Source organism: Halyomorpha halys, unplaced genomic scaffold, assembly GCF_000696795.3.
Source record: "Halyomorpha halys isolate HHAL.00 unplaced genomic scaffold, Hhal_1.1 Scaffold6.1, whole genome shotgun sequence".
NCBI lineage: Eukaryota > Metazoa > Arthropoda > Insecta > Hemiptera > Pentatomidae > Halyomorpha > Halyomorpha halys.
In genome coordinates, this window is record NW_027111275.1 from 1,557,216 (window position 1) to 1,567,580 (window position 10,365).

At 28.4% G+C, this 10,365-nt stretch overlaps 1 protein-coding gene across 2 annotated transcripts in view; it reads left to right on the top strand.

Annotated features, from left to right (window-relative positions):
* The window catches only part of LOC106692831 (transcriptional repressor scratch 2-like), a 253,511-nt gene that overhangs the window by 50,169 nt on the left and 192,977 nt on the right, over positions 1 to 10,365 (top strand). Inside the window, exon 1 of one of the 2 annotated variants that reach the window (XM_067049301.1) lies at positions 5,347 to 5,400. The exons of the other annotated variant lie outside the window; for it this stretch is intronic. The gene's annotated coding sequence lies outside the window, so the exon portion shown is untranslated. Of the gene's footprint in view, positions 1 to 5,346; positions 5,401 to 10,365 lie in introns of those variants that run through there. 2 annotated transcript variants of the gene reach the window in all.

Genomic DNA, 10,365 nt, shown 5'->3' on the forward strand with positions numbered 1-10,365 from the left:
TAACAACTATTTGACAATTAGGATATCTTCGAGGAATGTCTCACCTCAATACCTTAGGATCAAGTCCAAATATTTTAAAAACCCTTAGGGCCGATAATAAAACAGTGGAATTATTATTTCAGTTTTTGAAATCAGAAGGTTTGCTGTCACAAATAATCATCAATGGAACGAAAAAAGATATATATAAATAAAAAAAATTATAAACAAATGTACGTAAAAATACTTAAGAAATTAATAGCGTTGATGTTTTAACAAACAAATGTAATTGCTGACTCGATATTTTTCCGCAACAGATGTTCCCTGTAAGAGTAGTAGATACCTACTAATGTTTTTATTCAACATAGCTAAATAAAGATGACCAGTGAATTTCAGCACGACGCTAGTACATCAAAAAAATAATTAAACGGAAGTTTTTACATATTTCTATCATTTAGTATAAGATTTTATGAATTTAACATCGTAACGAAGACTTAAATAGTCACTAATAAAAAGGACGTAACGTCAACAGTATTAAAGTGACTAATTCTTTATTGTATTTCAAGGGCACTTTCAGTTAAACCGATTCGCACGGAGTAAACAACATAATTGTCGACCCAGAAGTTATAATGCTGTATACAGGCTATATTATATTTGTATGTTGTCTCAAGCATTATTCTTATGTTAAAATGGGATCAATATTTGGATGCCTCATAAACATTTTCAATTTTTATAATTTAGTTTTATCATTGGTATATATGTATTTGTATTAATTATTTGTTTGGTTACAAGTTATCCATTAAATTCAAATAATTATTCTAAAAAAGGATTTTAACTTTTCTTTTTGTTTTTTTGGGGGGAGGGGGAGGAGGGGAGATAAATCTGTTTCTTCCTACAAAAATATGGGTAGTGTTCCATGGTAAAGACCAATGCTGGATGACGCCGGTAAATTTACGTTGTTTTGGGTTTTTACGTCTTTGGATGTAATTATTTTTTTAATGGAAATAAAAAATTACAATATCAGAAATTATATCTGGAGAAAATATAGCTCAATAGGTATTGCATAATAAAGGAGTATTTAGTACAAAATGACTAATTATATTTCAATTATTTTGCATTATGTTCAAGGAAGAAAAATGTGGAATGTCAACAATTATTATATCATTTATTAGTAATTAATTAACGCTGAATCTCTATAGTTATATTACAATTATTTATTGTTTTAGGGACCGTGTTGATAAAAGTTTACAAAATTTCCTACATAATGTCGTTTTAAATTTTATTTTATTTCAGATTCATAGAAAATAGGATTTTAAAATTAAAAACCCTTTTAAAGGAATATTTGTTATGATTCAAACAGAAAAAAAATTATAAGTTAACCTAAGGGAGTTGTTTTTTTGAGAAAAAAAAAAACAGTTTTTTTTATCTTTATTATTCTTTACACAAAAATGTTTCAGTTCCGATTTTTTTTTTTTTTAAATATTTAAATATTTTTAATAATAATTATTAGTTGTTGGTCGCAAGGTATGGTAGGAATTTTACAGTTAGGGTGTTTAATAATAGAAGTGAATGAAATTGTTGTTTTATTTCTTTTTTTCATACTTAAGAAGCAAAAACTATTGTTAACATACGTACTTTTGCCAATAGTAATAGGTATTGTGCTTATTAAAACGTTAATTATGCGGTATTAAGTCGTTTTCAACTGAAAGGGGAAAAATGGAGACAAATTAAGAACGACTATTTATTAAAGACAAACGATCATTTTTTTCATGTTAACACTTAATGATTTATTCTTAAGTGATGATGCTTTTAAATTATTTAAGAGTATATAATAGTCACCTACACTTGTATAAAAAAAAAATCAGATTTCTAAAGAGAATTATATTTATACTATAAATTCATTTATATATCACATTTTTTTTTCGTTCATATTCCAATGTGTGGAATGGATGTGAAAAGAAAATTTATAAATTAATTAATAATAATAAAAATTTGGATATTATAATTTTCCTTTTTTTGTTAAATAATAAAGAAAAAAATTCCTTATTCTGGACTTTAATTAAAGGGTTTAGGTGCCAAAAGTATAATAATTGTTTACTACAATGTTTTTAAGTATGTTAAATTGTTCAATCGAATCACACAACAAATAACTTTTAATAAATTTTGTTTTAATTATACAATAAAATTATTTAGAATTGAGTAAAGAATATGAAATATGTTTGTTGAGGATAAAAATGTTTTTCCTCTTCTGCCTATTAACCACAGCTATCCTCAATTTTAATTTTAAAAATACATATATTTTCTTTGTAACATTTTATGTGACAATAGTATATTTTAACCTACTCTATCCTTTAATTGACAATTTAACCTTTGAAGTTTTATGTACTGATAAAAATAGAACTCGCGTCATGACCTTGCACATGTACGTCAGCCATAGACATCACATTCAGTCTGGAACCCTTTAAATTATAATAATTGAAACAATATTTAAATTAATTCTAAATATCTATATAATAAATTTTTCTACTTAGATTTAACATTAAATTCGATTTGTAACATGTATGATGCTAAAATATAATTTTATTCTAATTCTACAGCTACCATATTTAAATGAACTCATGTCATTAGCTTTTAAGTATAATTTTATTGATTCCCTGTCTGCAGAACTATTAATATATTATAGCGTCTCACACAAGAAGTAATATAAAAAAAATATACAATAAAAACGACTTTTAAAATATGACACTACTAATAATAGAAATTCAATTAAAAATCTGTAATAAAAAATTCTTTCGAAGAGAAAATTACATTTGAACCAAGAAAATGTTATCAAATATATATTAGAGTGAAATAATTATTCATTTGAATTATATGTTTCAACTTCTTTATTTATTTTAGGTTGCAGTACACTGAAATACAGAAAATATTTAATTAAATTCTTTACCCACCGAACAAATCAGTTGATTTGTAATGAGACTTAAAAGTACACTAAGCATTTACACAGGATATGTCATATAATAACATATATACTATAGTCGAAAAATTTACCAGAATTTTTCATATTTTGTGTGAATGCTTTTAGATGAAAACTAGTGAGTGATTAATAATGTTCAATATAATAATAATAGTAATGGTAAGTGTTATATTTAATGTTATAAGTTATTACATTAATAAAATAAAAATAAAGATTGATAAAATAATGTTAAACATACGGTATATTTGTTTAAACATACATTCATAAAATGAATTTATAAATTAAAGTTTTCCAATCGTGTGAAGTTTAAAAAATTAAAACACAATACGGTTTGGTCTATTAACCATTGGAATAAGGGCATAATATATATCTTTTTTTATTATATGTTTAATAAAATTCTTAGAAAAAAATAAAAAAAATTCCTTCGACAGAAATAAAAAATACAAACATAAGTTTAAGTTAGTTTTTTATTTCAACATATTAGGCCAATTTATTGTTCTAGTCGAAATATAATAATTATTTCAGTTATGTAGTACAGTCTCTTTATGTGTTTTTATGCTGCTTTTTTTCCCCCAAGATAATGAAACAGGAAAGTATTGCTTTAAATTTTGTATTATTTTTCGTGTAGTACCAGTGGATTCACTGGGATTTTTTAATACAGGAACATTAATCCTTCCTCTTCTTTTTTGTTTACTTTTATCATTTATAAACAAAAAAGACTATTTATTTTTATAGCCTCTAAGTACACTTTTGTTGTTGCTGATTTCTGGTTATTGGTTCTTTAAATGTTTGAATATAATCTTTCTAAGCAGTTGTTATTTTATCCCCTATATCTTTGAACTTGTGTTTGATGTCTTAAGCTATGTACTTCTTAAGACTATTGATGTGAGATATGATGTTTTCGCCTAAATATATATAATATAAACATATACATATATGTGATATTTTTTATTTCTGTCCTGACCTTATGGCTCGAAGCTTTAAATTAGCTATTTTCCAGAAATTAATTTTTGTTTAGTTATAGAACTAAAATATTTGCCTATGGGGGAATTCTCTACAAGGTCAAATTATACTGATTTACAAGCATTAATTTTATCCATTTTCGAGCCGGTCAATTTCACTACGTTTTACAGTTGTGTCATCATTTACAGTTATTCTTATAACTTTTTATGAAATACAAATCCACTAAATTAATATTTATATAATTTCGATATTTTATTTTATTTATTAGCCAGATTTTATTATAACGAATTAACTATTTCCTAGAAAATCGCATCGTTTGGTTTGATCGTGCTTTTACATAAGATCATTTTAAATTTATTTATATTATTTATTTAAAGTAAATCATAACCTAGCCTACTTATCTCTCTTTTCTAATTCCGCCGGTATTCCTCAAGGTAGTATCTTAGGTATTCTTTATACGGTTTATACAGCTGACATCCCAACCCACCCTAACACAGTTCCTAACAACATACGCTGATGACACATGTAAACTTTCTGTAAACAATGACCCAACTAATGCATCACAAACATTACAGGCACACATAACATCAATTGAAGAATGATGTAAAAACTGGAGAATCAAAATTAAATCCTGACAAATCCCACCAGATCACCTTTACTCTCCGTCGTAAACCTCTGCCCTCCTGCTCTACAGTATCCCTGAAACTGCTCGTAGATTCCGATTGCTACAACACTTACTTGACAAACGCTCTAAACTTCCCATTCACAACAAAAAATTAGTATACACTACGATAATCAGACCATCCAATCGTTACAATCCAAAATCCTTGATGCTCCTTATTACAAATAAACTCATTCACACCTTAACATCCCACTCGTTTTCATGCGTCTTTTCATTCCAAACTCCTTAACCATCCTAACCCATTAATTCTTAATCTTTCATCCTTAACAATCCCTAATAATCCTCCGAGGCGTCTGAAAAGAAGATGACTACGGAACCTTCTAATTTAAATTAATGTTTGAAGTACCACCGATGGGTGGTTCCTTCCCAAGATTTTCAAGTGTATATGAAAGATAGAACATATTTACCTATTGTATTATTTTGTACAGTTGTAAATTACATTAAATAAAAAAAAATGTTATTTATTTCTTGAGATTCTTATTTTTTATTAATTGGGACTTGTTTGAGGAAAATGTTCTGTTTATAATCACCCAATTAATGGATCACGTTTGTGTCACGTTATTGGTGAAAGAGCTTTTAAGGGGCGATTTCGAAAATACTTGTTAGTGGATCCAAGGATAAGCCATTGGAGAGGCGACGCTGAAACGGTTTAAGGGAGGCCTGCCTTACAGACTGCTTCGTGAGGGTATTATGAGAACTGGAAGTGGTGGGGGTCGAGTTTTATTGATCAGGCTCGAGCCCCGCTGAATGACGTGCAGTTGCGACCTGTTGTCCCTCCATTGAGGAGCCTACGTCACGTCTCCAGGTACGTAAGCCTATGCCACTACAACCATACTACTCCATCTCTCTCCGTACTACGGAACTACTTAACGGAACATACGATTGCAAATTAAAATCTGTATCGTGCATAATTTTGACACGTCATCTAAGCGAGATCTGTTTCAGACTTATCAGTCAGATTATTAGGACATTAAGTACTAATTATCTCGTCAATAAATGTTACGATTCTCTGTAAAACTTTATTTGCCTCATAACATTAAAAAAATAAATTATTTACCTTGCCTAAGTGTTAACTATCATATTGCCAAATCTATCTATAATATATTAAATAGAAAAATACCATACATTTTTTTTTCTTTTAAATACACTACCGAAAATATGATGACAGGGTAATTTTCTTTTACGGGCATAGTAATAAACTGGGAATTTTCTTCGGGCTGAGTCAGCCACGTCTAAATAATAACACGGGAATGGCCCAATCGATATCACCTCAATCAAAATGTCTTCCTACGCAACACGGCAAGGTAAAAGTTCCAGAGTAATCACCAGTCTAAAATTAATAATAAGAATATTATGTAGAGAGAATTTTTTTTATATCTCTAAAACAATATAAATTATGAAAGCAATTATTGTATAAGTTGCACATTTAATGCAATTTCATCATATATGTAACGCCACATATTTCAGATTAATATTTTTAATTTTTTTTAAATGCTGTCAATGAACAAAACCGTTTGATTCAATTTAAAATCTTTTTTATAGAAGATGAAAAATGTTATATAATTTTATTTTACGGTTCAGCGTAAAGACTAAAACGGAATTGTGCTCAGCATAAGAAAGGAATAATATCCCCTAAACGTTCAAGATAAAAATAAATGAATTAAGCACTGTTTGTGTTTTAATTTTCAACTAAAATTGTGTAGTGTGGTAGAATAAAAAACTGAGGAAACAAATAAATACGAAACGTTTAATATTTATAATAAGGTAAAAACGTGTGTATAAAGCTTTTTCATTTCAATTATTTTAAACAATTTTTTTTTTAACATTTATTTATTTTTTAGACATTAAATAAAAATCATATTACAGAAAAAAAAGGAGAACTGAGGAAGAAATACGTTAAAGGCAGATAATGCTTCTTATTTCTCAATTTGAAAACTAGTTTTTTTTGTTAGTTCCCATCTGATTTTCAAAATAAAAACATACCCTCTACCTTGAAAGAAGGGTAACGCCATTGAAGGTCTTTGAAAAAAAAAAAGAGACAAACGGAAACTGTATGAGGTAAAAACCTCTAAAAGTTAATGATCGCAGATCAGCAGTTTAACATCCTGACATTTAACTGAGGTTTAGATAAGGGATAGAGATAAAGCAATTCAGGATTATATGTTGACGGGGCACGGGTAAGGATGCAATACCGGTATGAAACCATCGGATACTCTATGTCTTTCATTTAATATTTATCAAGAAATAATTTTATAACTTATAACCACTTTCGATGAAACGTATCCCACTATTTTTGGGCACATTAAATGTTGATATTTATTTTTTTGGAGGGGTGGAGAATTTCGGAAAAGCCCCAAACTCAAACAATAATTTTTGAAAAATCTGAAAATTTTAATAAAATGTTAAGGTGTTTAATTCAGTTTGATATAAGTAATATTTTCAACAATCAATCAAACTCAATAGTTAATCGACTTTTTTTGGGTGTTTCTGAATATTTTATCAAAGTAAAAAATCGTATTTAATGACATGCACAAATTGTATAAGACATTTACAGATGTTTGGAATAATAAAAAAATAAAATCTGGCAATTCGAAATCACTTTTAATAAATTCTCATATAGACATTCTCAAAGTGTGGACCTAGGAATTTACCAGAATAATTCTTATAAATTCATCTGTGTCTCAAAATGAACTTACGTAGCTCTTACGTCAACCCTTATTTTTTTTTGACAAACATGAATTTTAAGTGCTATTTTATAATTAAATAAAGTATCTGTTCCATGTTTGATTTTTCACAAGAACGGCATAATATTTTGTGTATGTTGTTACTATCTATCTATATTTTTCTCCTCCATAAAGTTTTAAACACGTATTGATTCTCAAATAAGCATGTTCCTATAATTTTAAATATTTATAATTATATCTTTTTTATAACAAATATCTTTTTTGTAATTAATCAAATTTCTAATTTTTATTTGCGCTAAAAAATATTGTATAAAATAATTTTTTTGGGTGAAAACTACACTAATTTATAAACTTCAATGATGAATTATTTTTTGTTCTTTTGAAATTTCCTTTCAATATCTCTAAAGAGGATCAAACCGTAATTTACTAACTCTATCGACTTACGTTAACATTACTACTTGAGGTCCACGAGATTTTCGGTATTTAGTGGTAGTATTTGCAAAGTAATTATAAATATAAAACAAAATTAGTTCAGTTTTAAAGTATAAAATTGACTTTGGCCAAAATTAGATTTATTTGTGTTATATTTTATTTATTGCGTTGTTTTTTGATACCGACTTAAAATAAATCTATCATAATCATTCTTGATCATTCCAGAAGTTAGTTTCATAGTTTTTATTTATTTACACAAAGAACTAATGAAATACAATTTTTAATGAAGTAAATTTGGTTATTGTATTGTTCTTATATTATTAAAGCTTGACTAATCCCCCTAGTGTTAAAAGATTCACTGAAAAATAGAATTTGAATATAGAATACTAATCAACAGCGTGTATTAATTAAAAAAAAATTATATCTCTTTCGAAAATTAACGATTGCCCAATCCTTAAAACAGATATTAATGAAAGCGGGTTAGTTCATAGCGAGGAACAATTCCCTAACATAATGTTAGCTAGATTAAATAAAACTTTAGTTTATAATAATAACGACATGACAGGATGTACTTCCAATACAAGATCGTCATAGCACGATCATTGTTTTAGACAAATTAGGATATAAAATATCATTGGAATAAATAATGAGTGATATAGTCTTTTCAGGGATATAAAAAGCGATTTGATTTTTCATTTAAAAAAAAAAAATGTAGAGCACTGCTATGCTTTGTGTTTGAGAAAGGTGCGCCCCTTCACATTTGAATAGAAATTCACGATGCCATCTAGTGGCAGATATGAGAAGTAGTAGGCTTGGGTAGCCATCTTGGTCTTTACAAAAAGCAGAAGATTAAAAACCATCTCAAGAGCCACATCAGTTTCCTGGCTGAGATCCACAATGCGCCATGAGTGTATAAGCTACACCCTACTCAGGTAGAGGGTGGGGAAGAGTTGTACAACCCTATTGTACCCTTTGGCTTATCCACATGTATTTATTTGACATTTAAATAATTTCAAGAATTGTTTATTTCTCTATTTCTTCATTTATTATAACATCTATTAAATTACAGTCCACCCCATTTATATGAACCAGCTATACCATTAACATTCAATTAATTTGGATAATATCCTCCAACTTTTACTCCGGGGAATATCTAAATTATACCAGTATTGTACAATGTATCTTTGTTTGTGGTACATTTAAAAAAAAAAAAAAATATTTTTTGTATTCTATTGATTGTACCGTAGCCTGGTGTTACTTACTAACAATAGGACAATCAGTAGAACTCTATGAAAAACTATTTACCGTAATAAATACAATTTGATACAAAATCAAAACTTTTCATAGTATGCCACCGTGAAAGAATTCATAGGCATCACGAAATATGTAAGACAAGCATGAGCCTATATACTCCTATAATACTTCATAGGATATAATAATATAATCTTATAATACTTTATTATACAATTTAGCCTATAAAAATCTATAATCATTTTGGTTAAAAATAAAGCAAAACTTATTTGCTTTTAAATAAATAAGTAATTTATTTTTAAGGTAATCTTTCAGTTAATTTATCAGCTTATTAAAACAAAAAGAATGCCTGTACCGCTACAATCCATAAAAAGTGAGGGGTTGAGTATATCAGTTGTGCAAGGAAGTTATTTGTTCATGACTAGACTATACCAAATTTTCCCCTTGATTTGGGATATCACTTTTTTAAAAGGCTAAGTGTACCCTTGGGGGACTCCTGGACTTCACAGGACGACTCACGGCTACAGAATAAATAATTATCTGCTACAGCCGGATTCAAATACGGGCGAAAGAGTTAATAACACAGCAGCTAACATACTCTGCTATCCCACTCCTATCAGCCTATTGAGAAGCTGATAATTAGCTATGAACTGGCCAGAATTTCGTTCAACCGCCAGGCTCAACACAAAACTCATTATTGTCATATCATATCAAGTGTTGAGTGTTCCTCCGGAATTTTTGCGAACCCATTAGTCAATAATATATAGTCTGACGTGACATATAACAGATTTTATGCTACTATCTGGGTAGAATCAAAGTCCGTGGATCGCGTGTCCAAGACCTTACCCACTGAGGAAAATCCTTACCACCTCAGAAAATTCGAAAATATATATTTCATTCTAATGCTGAAGTGTAGTTATAGCTTTAATATTAATAATTAGAATTGTTAACAAATCGTCAAGCACAGAATTCACGATAAAATAATATAAGATAAAATCTCAATTCAATAAACATCGTGTCCAAAGACGGTCAATATTTCGGACATTCTGGCTGGCAGAAGCTGCTATCTTCCATCATTTATTTACAATGGCTGGGAATGTGGGTCACGCTTGTATTCCCAGCTACCGCCCAACCATTCCGCCCATAGGATAATGTTATTGACATATAAAAAAAAACAATCTATGTAATATTATTTATAGAAATATTTCTTTATACTAATATGTAAAAACAAAATAGGTTTTAACAAATAAATTGCAAATGCATACTTTTTTTTCCTTTCTTCAAGACAGAGTAGTTAATAAATAATATAAGATTATGAAATACCCAAGATTTTTTCTTAGAATTCAAGAAAGATAAATTCGATTATAATGACATATGAGGAAGATAATGAAGAAAAATAAATT